The sequence below is a fragment of the Amblyomma americanum genome, chromosome 1 (assembly GCF_052857255.1).
Source record: "Amblyomma americanum isolate KBUSLIRL-KWMA chromosome 1, ASM5285725v1, whole genome shotgun sequence".
In the NCBI taxonomy this organism is placed as follows: domain Eukaryota; kingdom Metazoa; phylum Arthropoda; class Arachnida; order Ixodida; family Ixodidae; genus Amblyomma; species Amblyomma americanum.
The window spans coordinates 392,252,059-392,263,947 of NC_135497.1; positions in this window are offsets into that span (position 1 = coordinate 392,252,059).

Sequence of the window (11,889 nt, forward strand, 5' to 3'; positions counted from 1 at the left end):
TTAATGCTTCTCATTTTGCAAACAGTATTGCATCTCACCCCGTTCATGCGGTCTCCCTACACATGGCAGTCGAGAGCAACCGGGTGCCTCTCAGGTACAACAGTGAGGCCTTTTCAAATGCATCGTACCTTATGACAGTTATTATGTTTATGGTAGTAGGTAGTTAAAAGATAATTAGTTAGCTATTTAAACTTATTAACTTTTTAACTGTTGATCTCGGCACAATTTTACATCGCGCAATAGGAGGCTTTCAACATTCTCGGCGAATTCAGTTTTTTTTTAATTTCTAAATCGGCATTGTGGCTCGAGATAAAGAACGTAGAATTAAGTGCGCAAAATGACCCGGTACCAAAAAGACGCGTGACATGCGCCGGAAAAGGTATAGGGCCGCTTCAAGCAAAGGGACTCGGTCAACGAAAAAACCACGCCAAGTAGAGTTAGGAGACACGCTCACCTGCCTGGTTGCGTTCTTCGTTAGGTGCTCTCGACTAGACACAAGCGTCTCACAGTGGTCTCACAGACGCTAGCTACATGGGGTTTCCTCTGCGTTCAACGCTATATCGAAGTGGAGGAGGCAGCAAATGCTGCCAGCATTGTCTCCCGCATTACGAAGTCATCCTCGCGGATGCATTTTCGCCCGCCATGAAGTCACGCTGAACACTTTGTCAGCCTCTCAACGTATTGCGGAAACAGCAGTGTTTTGTTGGCGTCGTGGATCACCGCTCCGAGCGTCTCCGTCGTCTTTAGGTTGACGATTTGTTCCCTGTGAAGCAAGAGGGAAGGCTTCGGTCTGCCTGACACCCAAGGAACATTGCTTCGTTTGTTTGTTTGTTTGTTTGTTTGTTTGGTTGGTTGGTTGGTTTTAAGCGCGTCTCTGTGGTGTGAAGTTCGATAAAACTTTATTTATTTATTTATTTATTTATTCAATACTGCCAGCCACCTATTGGTGGCCAAGGCAGAAGTGGGGATACAACTGCACAGTGCTTTGTCAACAACGAAAAAAGGGGGGGGAAAAGGCCTGCAGGCAGGCAGCAAAATTTCTGCGAACAACTCCAATAATGGACTAGTAACAAACACTCTACATTAAAGTTAAAAACAAAGCGCGGCAAGGGCAACACTCCAGAATCGAACCAAACACCATAACTTGACTGGCTGGGCTTGATTGCAGATAAGAATGTTTCGGCTGAAGATAAGATGACCACTTCGCGAGGTAACGCATTCCAATCGGCTATCGTTCTTGGGAAGAACGACAGCTTGTATGCAGTGGTTCTGCACTTGGGCACTACAATTGCTTTATCGTGTTTATGCCGAGTTTGTCGTGCTCTGTTGTACTGCATATAATTGTCCAAGTCTATTCTGGTGTGATTATTGACGATGTCGAAAAACATTTTTAAGCGATGCATTTTGCGACGAGATTCCAAGGTGGGTAACGCAACGGCTAAGAAGATCAGATATCGATACCTGTCTTTCATAGGCGTTGAAAATGAAACGTAGTGCTCATTTTTGGACACGCAGTATACATTTGGCATCTATTTTCGTATGCGGGTCCCACACTACGTCATTATATTCGAGTAACGGACGCACTAGGGAAGTATACGCCACAAGCTTTGTTTTAGTGGAAGCATGTTTTAGCCAGTATTTTAAAAGCCATAGTCTTTTAGATGCTACTGAGGTTATGTTATTAATGTGTGGGCTCCAACTTAGATTCGAACTTATCTTTGCGCCTAGGTACCTAAATTAATCTACCCGTTCAAGAGAGACGCTGTTAAATTTGTAAGAGTGCATCAATGAAAATTTTTTCCTGGTTATGGTCATTTGTTGGCACTTACTAACATTTAACGACATTTTCCAGTTGTTGCACCAATTACTAACAACGGCTAAATAGTTATCTATAATTAGCTGGTCGCATTCGGAGAGAACTTTGTGATAAATTACGCAGTCATCTGCAAAATAACGAGCCTGCACAGGAGAATCGAACTTGAGGTCATTTAAATATATGAGAAAAAGAAGTGGCCCGAGGACTGAGCCCTGCGGCACTCCTGAGAGCTCTGGAGTGATCGACGAACTTGAACTAGAGATCTGCACTACTGCTGCCAATTTCCGGCCCATCTCGCGCTTTGGTTGTTGTATGGGTTCATTTTGCGTGCACAATTCCATCTAAAAGATCGATTTGCCTGCGATCTTGATTCTCTCCGATCCTGCCAATAGTATTGCGCCCTTACAAAAAATGAGGAAAAAACTTGGTTAAAAATAATTACCTAAACATTCCACGTGCGCAGACACACTGCCGTATCTTCCTGGGCTGCTTGAAGAAAAGTCTACACAGACTAAAAGGAAAAACCCCCGGTTAGCGTCGACGCTTAAGTTGAGTTCATTCGGACAATCGTCCAAACATATTTGTAGTCGACATGAAATTGATAACAAAGTGAAAACTGCAAAGGAACAAGCTCAAGAGGTCGTCTGCACCTTAAAAAGCTTTTTTTTTTGTTTTTCCTTGTGGGATGCGCGATAGTAGGCCTCGCCACGCAACTCGACTTCAAGACCGGTGGCCGAATTAGTTTCTCGCGGACTTAGAGTCGCGCTTTGTTTACAGTGCGCTGTATTCTGCGGTGGCTACCACATCATACCTGAATAAGCTTGCTGGTTAGCTGTGGTAGGTTCCTTTTTAGTACCTCTGAGCTGCTGATACGTGCAACAATCGTGTAAAAATCGGCTTTTAACTCTTTTTAAACTACCACTTCTGGTTCACTGGCACAATCAATAAATCTATTAATCAATCAAGCGGCGAAACTCTCATGCATTGCGTAAAAGCTCGTTTCCATCTTTAGAAAGGAGCGGCGCTTAACACGCCAGTTGTTGGGAGCAGGCGAGTAGTGTTAAAAACACTAAAGAGAAATTGACGGCCGCCAGTATCAATAAATGAACGTGCTCATATGAAAGGAGGCTCTATGCCATGAAAACGGACATTTTATTAGCTCAAAAAGCCGTAACCATAATTTCTGGGGAAACGTACATTTCGTCAACGGGAAGGTGTTTTTTACGCTGGTGCTTATTTCTGTACACAGAAAGCATACCACTGTAAGTACAGAGGAGGAGGCGAGGACACGACAAGTTCTGTAGTTGCCCTCTGTAGTTAGCGCGCTATGGTACCTGTGTAACGATGCACGAACATGCCCAATCATATTCCCTCCTGGTTTTCTATGCCTTTCAGAACTACTCGATTCGAAGCCTGGACATACTTTAAAAGCAAGCTTTCGTTGCGCATTCGAAGGTTAGACCATTCCCATCGATATGTACACAAAAGTATCTTAAAATCTGCCTCTTACAATTCAACTATTTTGCCATCTTACAATTTGCCAATTGACAAGTTGCCTTGAAATTAAAAGCAACATCTATGAAAGCTGGACTTGTATAAAAATCAAATGTGGGTTTCGCCACCCCTAGCCGTTTTCACAAAGTGCCTTTTTCCCCGCATATCTCCGAGGCTAAGCAAGCCTGTTATTCACTCCCAGATGGTGATCACGGAGCCGTTGTTGGTGTTTACCTCGCCTGTTTAATCGCGTCGCACGAAAAATTTTAGACGAAATTTTCTCGGCAATAAATGTTTCTTTTTGCTGTTGGACAGATATCAACATTGCCAGGAAAGCCACAAAACACCTCTGTACTAAGAACGGAAGTTGCGTGGAGTTGTGCCCAGTGTCCCTTTAACATATGCTGGCAGTCGGCAGCTGCAGGGATATACCGAAATAGGAATTTATGAAAGGCACGAGACAATTATCTGCGTCGCGTCCTCCTTTCGAGGACTTGGCTCGTTTTTCTGAACGACGCCCAACACGGTTGCAACCATCGCTCCATCTCACACCAACGGTTTGTTTAATGGTCACGGGTAGTACCGTCGAATATAACGACAGCATGCTACGGAGCCAAGGTTCTCTCATGGCAGGTCCCACCTGCGGTCTTGTGCCATTTGACCTCTCACTGTACATTCTTGCAACTTGTTTTGGAATCACAAATAAACTATCAACTTCAACTATCGTTTCATGTGGCCACAAAGTGCTGCATCCGAGGCAGTGACTGGCGAATGAAGTTCCGTTGTCGCATTACGGTAGAGTGTCACTGAAGGAACAGCCATCATTTAAAAGGGTACATGTCTTACTCTAGCTGGAGCTATACCGAAGTGTCTCCCTTTTTTTATAAGACCACGTGGGCCTCAGCGGTCACTCGTGAACAATTTGCTGCTTTTAACACGATTACTAAGCGACTGTTGTCTGTGTCTCCCTGGTTGATTCACCACCCTCATTCACTGTTTTACAACCTACGCAGACGGCTGAACCTGAAGTTTATGGGAGTGCTGCGCGAGTTCGTCGGGTTCTGCTACGCCATGTAAAGGCGCGGCGACAGATTCGATTTCGTTTTTTACTAGTATTTCGATATTTGTGAATTTGATGTAATTGTAAATTGTGTTGTAATTAATTTAATGTTAAGAACGCCTCAGTGGTCTCATAATTCCTTCAACAACATATAAGCGCGCTGTGAGCACTTATCCCCTCTGGGTGACTGTTCACTCGTCAAAAAGGGGTCATATTGCAGGTATAACTCAATTTAAAAAGAAATCGAGGGAACAATACGTTTCGATTATGGGGTTTAACGTCCCAAATCAAATCAGGCTATGAGGGACGCCTAGAGGGAACATTTAAGCTCCGCAATAAATGCATGACGCGGTAGGGCACTCGTTTAACTCTCCGTGTTGCAGAAGGTCATGCTCTACATTCATGGATCCCTGGGAGGCCTCATGCCCCTCCGGCAGCGGTGCAGCGGTTACGCGATGCGTCACTGCCCTGCGATGGAAGGTACTCCCAACGATGGGCCTCGTGTGCGGCCCTGGTTGATCTTCCCAAGCGACCAATCTTTAAATTAACCGCCAGCTTCCACGGCCGCCAGTTTTCTCACTATCAGGAGGCTATTTTGTGATGGTGCAAGGTCATGTGTCCTAGGTCGCCTACTTCTTCCTGGGTCGCTCTCTTGGCACCACCTGCCAGAGTCATGCTCGTGATTTTTAACTCACAACGCCGACAACAGATTTTGTGGACAGTAGGGCCTTTAACGATATCGCGTCAATAATTCGAGAGGCTAGAAGAAAGACTGAGTGCACCCATACGTGGTATAGATCAATCATTCAGGTATATGGTACGCAGGTCAGGAGAAATAATTCACTTTACGTCAAAAAATCGGAGAATCGGCTTCTGTTACTGCTTCTACGTCCACGAGTGCTATTCGTAACTTGCGGCGACTGCGTTGACGTGATACTCACTCTGGTCCGGAAACACTGAAAACAACCCCGGCACACCCAGGACGCGCTTCGACAGTTCGAAGTCCGAAACCCGAAACAGAGGCCTATCCTGTGGCGACCAACGATTAATCGGCAATTTTACACGCGTCAATGACTGGGCCTTGGCATTTGCTAAAGGCCAGACCCAGCTCTGTACAGACATTAAGGTAAAAGACAATAAAGCATCACTATAACGTAAAATCTTAGTTTATTCAATTGCCCCAAACTTCTTGAATCAAACACTAATATTCCTAATTCCATTGAGTCTGGCTAGCTTCGATTCAGGACGCAGTTAAATATTTGACAGGGCTTCAAGCACGCTCGAATCTCGTTTAGATGATCTGGAAGGGAAGTTGAGAAGAAATAACTTGTTCTGCGTGGCATTGCTGATGCACCTGAAACATGGATTTAGGAGAGAAAGCACTTACTTCGTTTTCAAACGAAATCTGCAGCGAATCTACGATTATAGGTATTCAGGGTGTATTTTTTAAATTTTAGCATTGATTTTAAAAACTGAGTGATACATCGGTGCGCTCTCTTTAGCTGGATTTCACAGCAAGACAGGCATTATACACATCATATGAATAAGTAAATAGACGAATAATTCACTTCAATTAGGTAACAATCATTTATTTTATTATAGGGGGCACGGTTGTACTGCAAAATTGAAGGCCGTCAAATGGAAAGTGAGGCTGGTTTTAAATGTTTTTAATCGACAATGTTTTTTTCAAATACCGAAAGCCAGAAATGCGCACTTGATCCCTTTTTAAGTTGGCTTTCCCGCATTACCTAAATATAAAATGGCACCGCTGCGCGTCATGTCGCCGCCGTAATCAAGTTCACTACTTCTACATCATCAATTACACCAACTGTCTGTATGTGATGCGGAGGAAGTGCGAGAGACGCCATTTAAGAGATATGCAATAAACCCACCTCAACGAGCTTTCAAAAGCATATCTTTCACTTCAGGTGTTTATAACCACGTTACCGATTTAGGAAACAAACGCAGCTCACATTCGATATTGACGGCCTTCACTTTCCAAATATAAACATGCCCCGTAAACTTGGAAATAAAAAGCTTAGTTAATTTTAGTTAATTCATTGTTTACTTATTTATTGAAAGGAGGTGCTCTTTCTGCGCCTTGCTGTGCTGCGCTGTCCAGCTCAATAGAAAACACCAACGTATCTCTCGGAGTCATTAAAATATAAATCCGTAAAGATTAAACCAACGCCTAAAACGCGTCAATCGACTTGGCACTTTTTCACCTTCAAATTGTCGCCATTATACCCAATTTTCGTCTTACAAATACAAGGGAAACGTAGTTGACCTCCCTGCATAGCTAATTAGCAAGAATATATGCATATGTGAACAGTTTGTCCTCAGTCACGCGTCTAACACGCAAGAAACTAACATCATAATTCGTGAAAAGCCTGCCTTAGTCCCCAAGGTCCCCTTTCGACATAACATGCTGGTCGTTAATTACGCGTTTTACATCATTAATTCTGAAACTAAGAGCATTAAGGAACTGCGAGCCCAACCATTTGCGAAAGTGCACAGAGCTGCCCTCTTCCCCTGCACGCAACGGATCTTTAGATGAGCGAAGAGGCAGGGAACCTACAGCATGACACGAGGGGAAGTGTGCTGCCTTTACCGCCATCGCAGAAAGTCGTTTGGTAGGTGGCACTTGAATCAATCGTAACAAATGCGAATTATTTAACTCCGCTGTTAGCAAGTGTGAGGCTAACATCACAGTAAAATAATTTTGGATTGAATCTAACGTACCTACACGACAGTAAGTTTTTTATCACTTGTCCCGGTTTGCACTTTACCATTGGCATAGCAACTTGCGATCAGGCGGCGGTGTCTTGTCAGCTATATATGAAACCATACAGTCCTGAAAAATTACAGTCCAAGGTTACCTTGAAACCATTTTATACGATCGACCTCCCAATTACTCTCTGAACTTCACATCACAAATGCATAATGTGTTTAACTATGTTATCTGACATCCAACAACACCCATATCAAGGCCATTTTAACTTTCCTGACCTCACTTGGTCTCCGAAAGTGATTCCTAAAACATTTATCTTTGTTGCAGGACAGTGGGTTCTTGAACCTCTGTTCAATTTTTTTCCACTTGTCAGCTAGCAAGATCTCTTTTAGCTGTAAGCTGCTGCTGGTTTGCCGAAAAGGTTGATTAGCTTCTGCTTACAGTCAGCCTACTTGGTCAGTGTCTCTTCGTTAGTATCATACCACTTGAACACCAGGCCCTTAAAGAAAAAAAACTATGTTCGCAAGCATGAAAGTTTGGTCCCAGCGGTTATTAGCGCTGCACCGTTCATACCTGCGAAGCAAAGTCTCGACGTCGTCGTCATTGTCCCCAGAGGAGGGTCCAGGATCACGAGGGTGAGTGAGGACGATGAAAGACACCGATGCTGCCGAATCTCGGGGGGAATGCTTCCTTCATTGTAGGCCGTGGTTGGTATCGTCCGTTACGTAGTTCAGTCTTGGCGCACCTCCACTAAGGATGTTACGGGGAAATACGATTTATGTCTATTTACAAGCGTTAGGGGTTAGAATGAACAGTCCCTAGCAGGGAGCATCAACATGAACAGTGAGCCACATTATCCTCCTCTTGTTTGTCCTTTCACGCGAGAGGCCACTTCGTCTTCCACAGCCACATCGTCGTAACGATATTATTAAAAAATATATTTTGCGTTCTAGCAACAGAGAGGCGACAGCTTGCGATTTCAATTCTCATTACGTAATTTGGGGTTTCCGTTCAGATGCATTTTGGCACATTCTTCGGTCCTAGATCTCGGCACGGAACGTGCGCTGCAACAACAGTTCAGCTATAGTTTACATGCGTGCCGATTCTCGCTCTGTCATTACTTTAACGTTGGCAGCGAAAAGGCCTCAGGTCTCTTTGTGGTCTATGTGGTTTGTGATACTTGCAGTGATCGCTTTCCAATAACTTTCACCATAGTATCTCGTCCTATTAGGGCGACTGCTTCTTCACAGAAATTCATCAACAATGCACTTTTCGAAAAACTTGTGCGTTCCTCTTTCTCCTCCATTGCATCAGTTGATAACTTGGATCGCGGTCAGCAAGTTCTCGCTCCGTGTTAGGTGCTACTGAGCGTTCCGTGTTCATGGTGCATTCTGCGGTAAAAAAAAAGACAGCCCTACCTGTGGTGGAACGATGAGTGTGAGAGAGCACGTCGACTTAGAAAAGCTGCCTAGAAGAGCCTCTCTCGTGACCATGGCCTGCGGAATAAGATAAAATACCAATTTTTCGCGGCTTCATTTAAAAGAACCACTGATGAGGCGAATGTGGAGTACAATGCGAATTTTAATGGTTATCTGTAGATTCCAAACAACTGCAAAGCTTTCTACCGGTTCATGGAAGGCAATCATAATTCGCCGTCATCTCATGTTACGGAGTCAGTCAGTGGTGTTACCGCCCCAAGAAGCACAAAATCATCTTGACCAGATAGCTCAAGGTCTTGCTCTGCGCTTTCGAGCGCAGTTGGTGTTTCCATTCGGCCTCTACATCGCACGCTGACTACATTTCTATTCAACCCTCTTAATTATTTTTCATAGTTTCTTGCCTCAAACCTACAGCTCCTGTATGCGACAGTGTCGATATCGGTATGTTGAAGTCTATTTTGCAAACCTTTACCTCAGATGTTTTGCATCTTGTTAACGTGTCCCTTGAGACAGCTTGGCTCCCTCTGGAAAGGAAAATTGCGAAAATAGCTTTACTTCTCAAATATTGTAGAAAGGGTTTTGCATTCGATAATATTTGGCCCATTTTCCTCTTCTCTAATTTAGTAAAACTTGTTGAACGCACTGTTAACAGCCGTCTTACGGATCACGTTATGTCATTATAAGCCTTCAGTGCTTCTCAGATAAGGTTTCGTCAAGGATGTTCGATATGGACTGTGCATTTAGATCTGGAAAGCCAAATTAGAGTTGCAATGGAGAAGAAAAAGTTCATGCCGTCAGTCACTTTGATATCGCCAAAACATATGACACTGCAGAGCATTCGATACTCTTGAACAAGCTTGACGAAATTTGGCCACCTTTTTACATTCTTGCATGGGTACAGGAATTCCTAAAAGATAGACGTTTCTTCTGTTCCGACGGTTCTTTTACTTCCGAAACGTTTTCTGAGACTAGAGGTGTGCCTCAGGGATCGGTCCTCTCACCTTTACGTTTCAACATACATACTCATGCGGGCCATACCTATTCAGGGTGACATCAAAGTGAATGTCTATGCGGTGTGCGGGGGGTTTTTTGCCTCTGCTAGAGATATTCATTCAATTTACCAGCTATTTCAAGCCTACGTCAATGCCTGGAAGTTCGGCTGTGTAAGTTACATCTAATTCTCAACGTGAACAAATCTCCCGTTCTCGTTTTCCCATCTGCAATCCCTATTTATATCTGTCTACAGTATCCTCTTGCCTAAATCCCACAAGTTGAGTTTAAAATACCTAGGTGCAATATACGACCCTCATTTAGACTAGCGGCCTCATATCAAAAGAATTGTCCTGAAAGGTGAGCGGGCTCTCGGTCACTGAGGCAAATTAGCAATAAGAAATTTGGTATGCGCAGAGACACTCTATTATTTCTCTATAAGACTTACGTAACAGTTCTGGAATTCGGCTGTGTTGTGTCTCCAGTTTTCCTAGGTGCAAAAGTAAACCTCTGGAGCTTTTGGGGAGGCGCACTCTACGGTTTTGCCTGGGTATGCCAATATCAGTGGCAAATGTTGTCCTCTTTCTGGAGGCCCGCGTACGGGACTTGAACTCTCGCTTTCAGCTTCTCACAGTGTGCACCTTCTTACGTAGACTTGAGCCAATGCCTGGACTGGCTCCACCCATTTTTTGACAAACCCTGCTTTGAATAATGACCCCAATGCAAGCTGCCTCAATTTGTGTTTACAGAGCACCTGTTGTCCGGAATTGCTGTCTCGCTTAGGCCCGTCCAATGCGTTAGCAATGTACCGGCTGCTCCAGCTGTTTGATTCGACCATACACTGCCGCAGTAGGCAAAAGACTTGACTGCCAATGTGCTACACGGCCTCCTGGAAAAATATCTGTTCCAGTATCCGAGCCACGCAGTTATTTTCACAAATGCCTTTCAACATGGCGAAAAAGCAGCAGTAATGTTTATTCCCACGTCTTAAATTGGAGTTACTCTATCAGGGTCCCAGATTTATACCAACTTTTGCTGCTGAATTTTTTTCTATTAGCTTGGCCCTTCAAAAAGTTCCCGGCAATATTTCTCATATAATCATTCTCTCTGACAGTCTCACAGTCTTCGCAGCGCTTGAAGACGACGAAGTGCAATGTACTGCGCGACAGTGCTTCGAAGTTGAAGACGAAGAGTCATCGGCATGTTTTCCGTGACGTTCCCCGAAATATTTGTACGTAATTCAAGTAAATAGAACACAATTTCAATGGAATAAATATCATGTAAAAAAATTTGCGATACGATAGTGCTCTTCTACAGTGTGCCGTGGGCAGCGAGGCTGACCTGTTCGCCCCGCAGCGGTTTCCAAACCAAGTGGCGATAATATTTATTTTATTTCTGCACCCTCAAGATAGCGACGCCACAAGATTCTTGGCTACGTTGGACGCCGTTAAGTAGTGCCTTCGCCCCAGAAAGCCAGCAATGTTCGATAGATTTGGGTTTAAGGCAAGATGCGCTCAAGGGAGAAAGCGCCAAACCAGACCAGAGCGAAGGAATTTTAGCAGCGATACACAGCTGCTCAGCCTCGTAAGAGAGACTTCAAGCTGCCGTGTAAGATAAATTTCGTGCTACAGGATTGCTAGCGGCGTTCATAATGAGCAGATGCTATAAGAGACCCGTTTTGCGCGCTGAATAACGGACGTCTGTGGTGCCTAGCTGCTTTGATATACGTGCTGCTTTGATAGAATAGGTAACATTTGAGCGCTGCGAGACGCCTTTTCCAGGTTATCAGCAGCCTCACAGATGTCGGAAAACTGTGACCGGGTATTCATGTGAAATATGCAAATCTCAACTGTGGCTGAAGCTGTTAAAGCATGCTTAAGATGAGAAAGATTATATTCGAAGATAGGAGCGAGTACTTTAATTAGGAATCAGTAATGAGTGACGCTGCGAAAGGAGTTAGGCCTAGGTGGCGCAGAGCAAGCACTACTGCCAGAAACAGCAAAAATTGCAGTGTAATCCCGAAGCGGCAAAGGAAGGACTAAAAAATTCAAGGGGCACTTTGTTGACATAAAGTGCGGTGAGGCGGAAGCTTTCAGCGCGGTGTTGCTGCTTGTGTTACTTATAAGTGGTTAAGATTATAAGTGCTGCTTGTGTTACTTATAAGTGGTTAAGACGATTGCATACTTTATCAAGAAATTTCTAGCCCTGAAGATCAACTCCTTTTAAGCGATTCACTGTCTGCAGTAGAAAAATGGTGCTCCACGTGGCAAATGACTTTGAATTCCAACAAGACAGTAGCGATGACTGTGACACGTAAAAAGAATCCTTTTAGTTTTACATACCGCTTAGCCAATGAGCC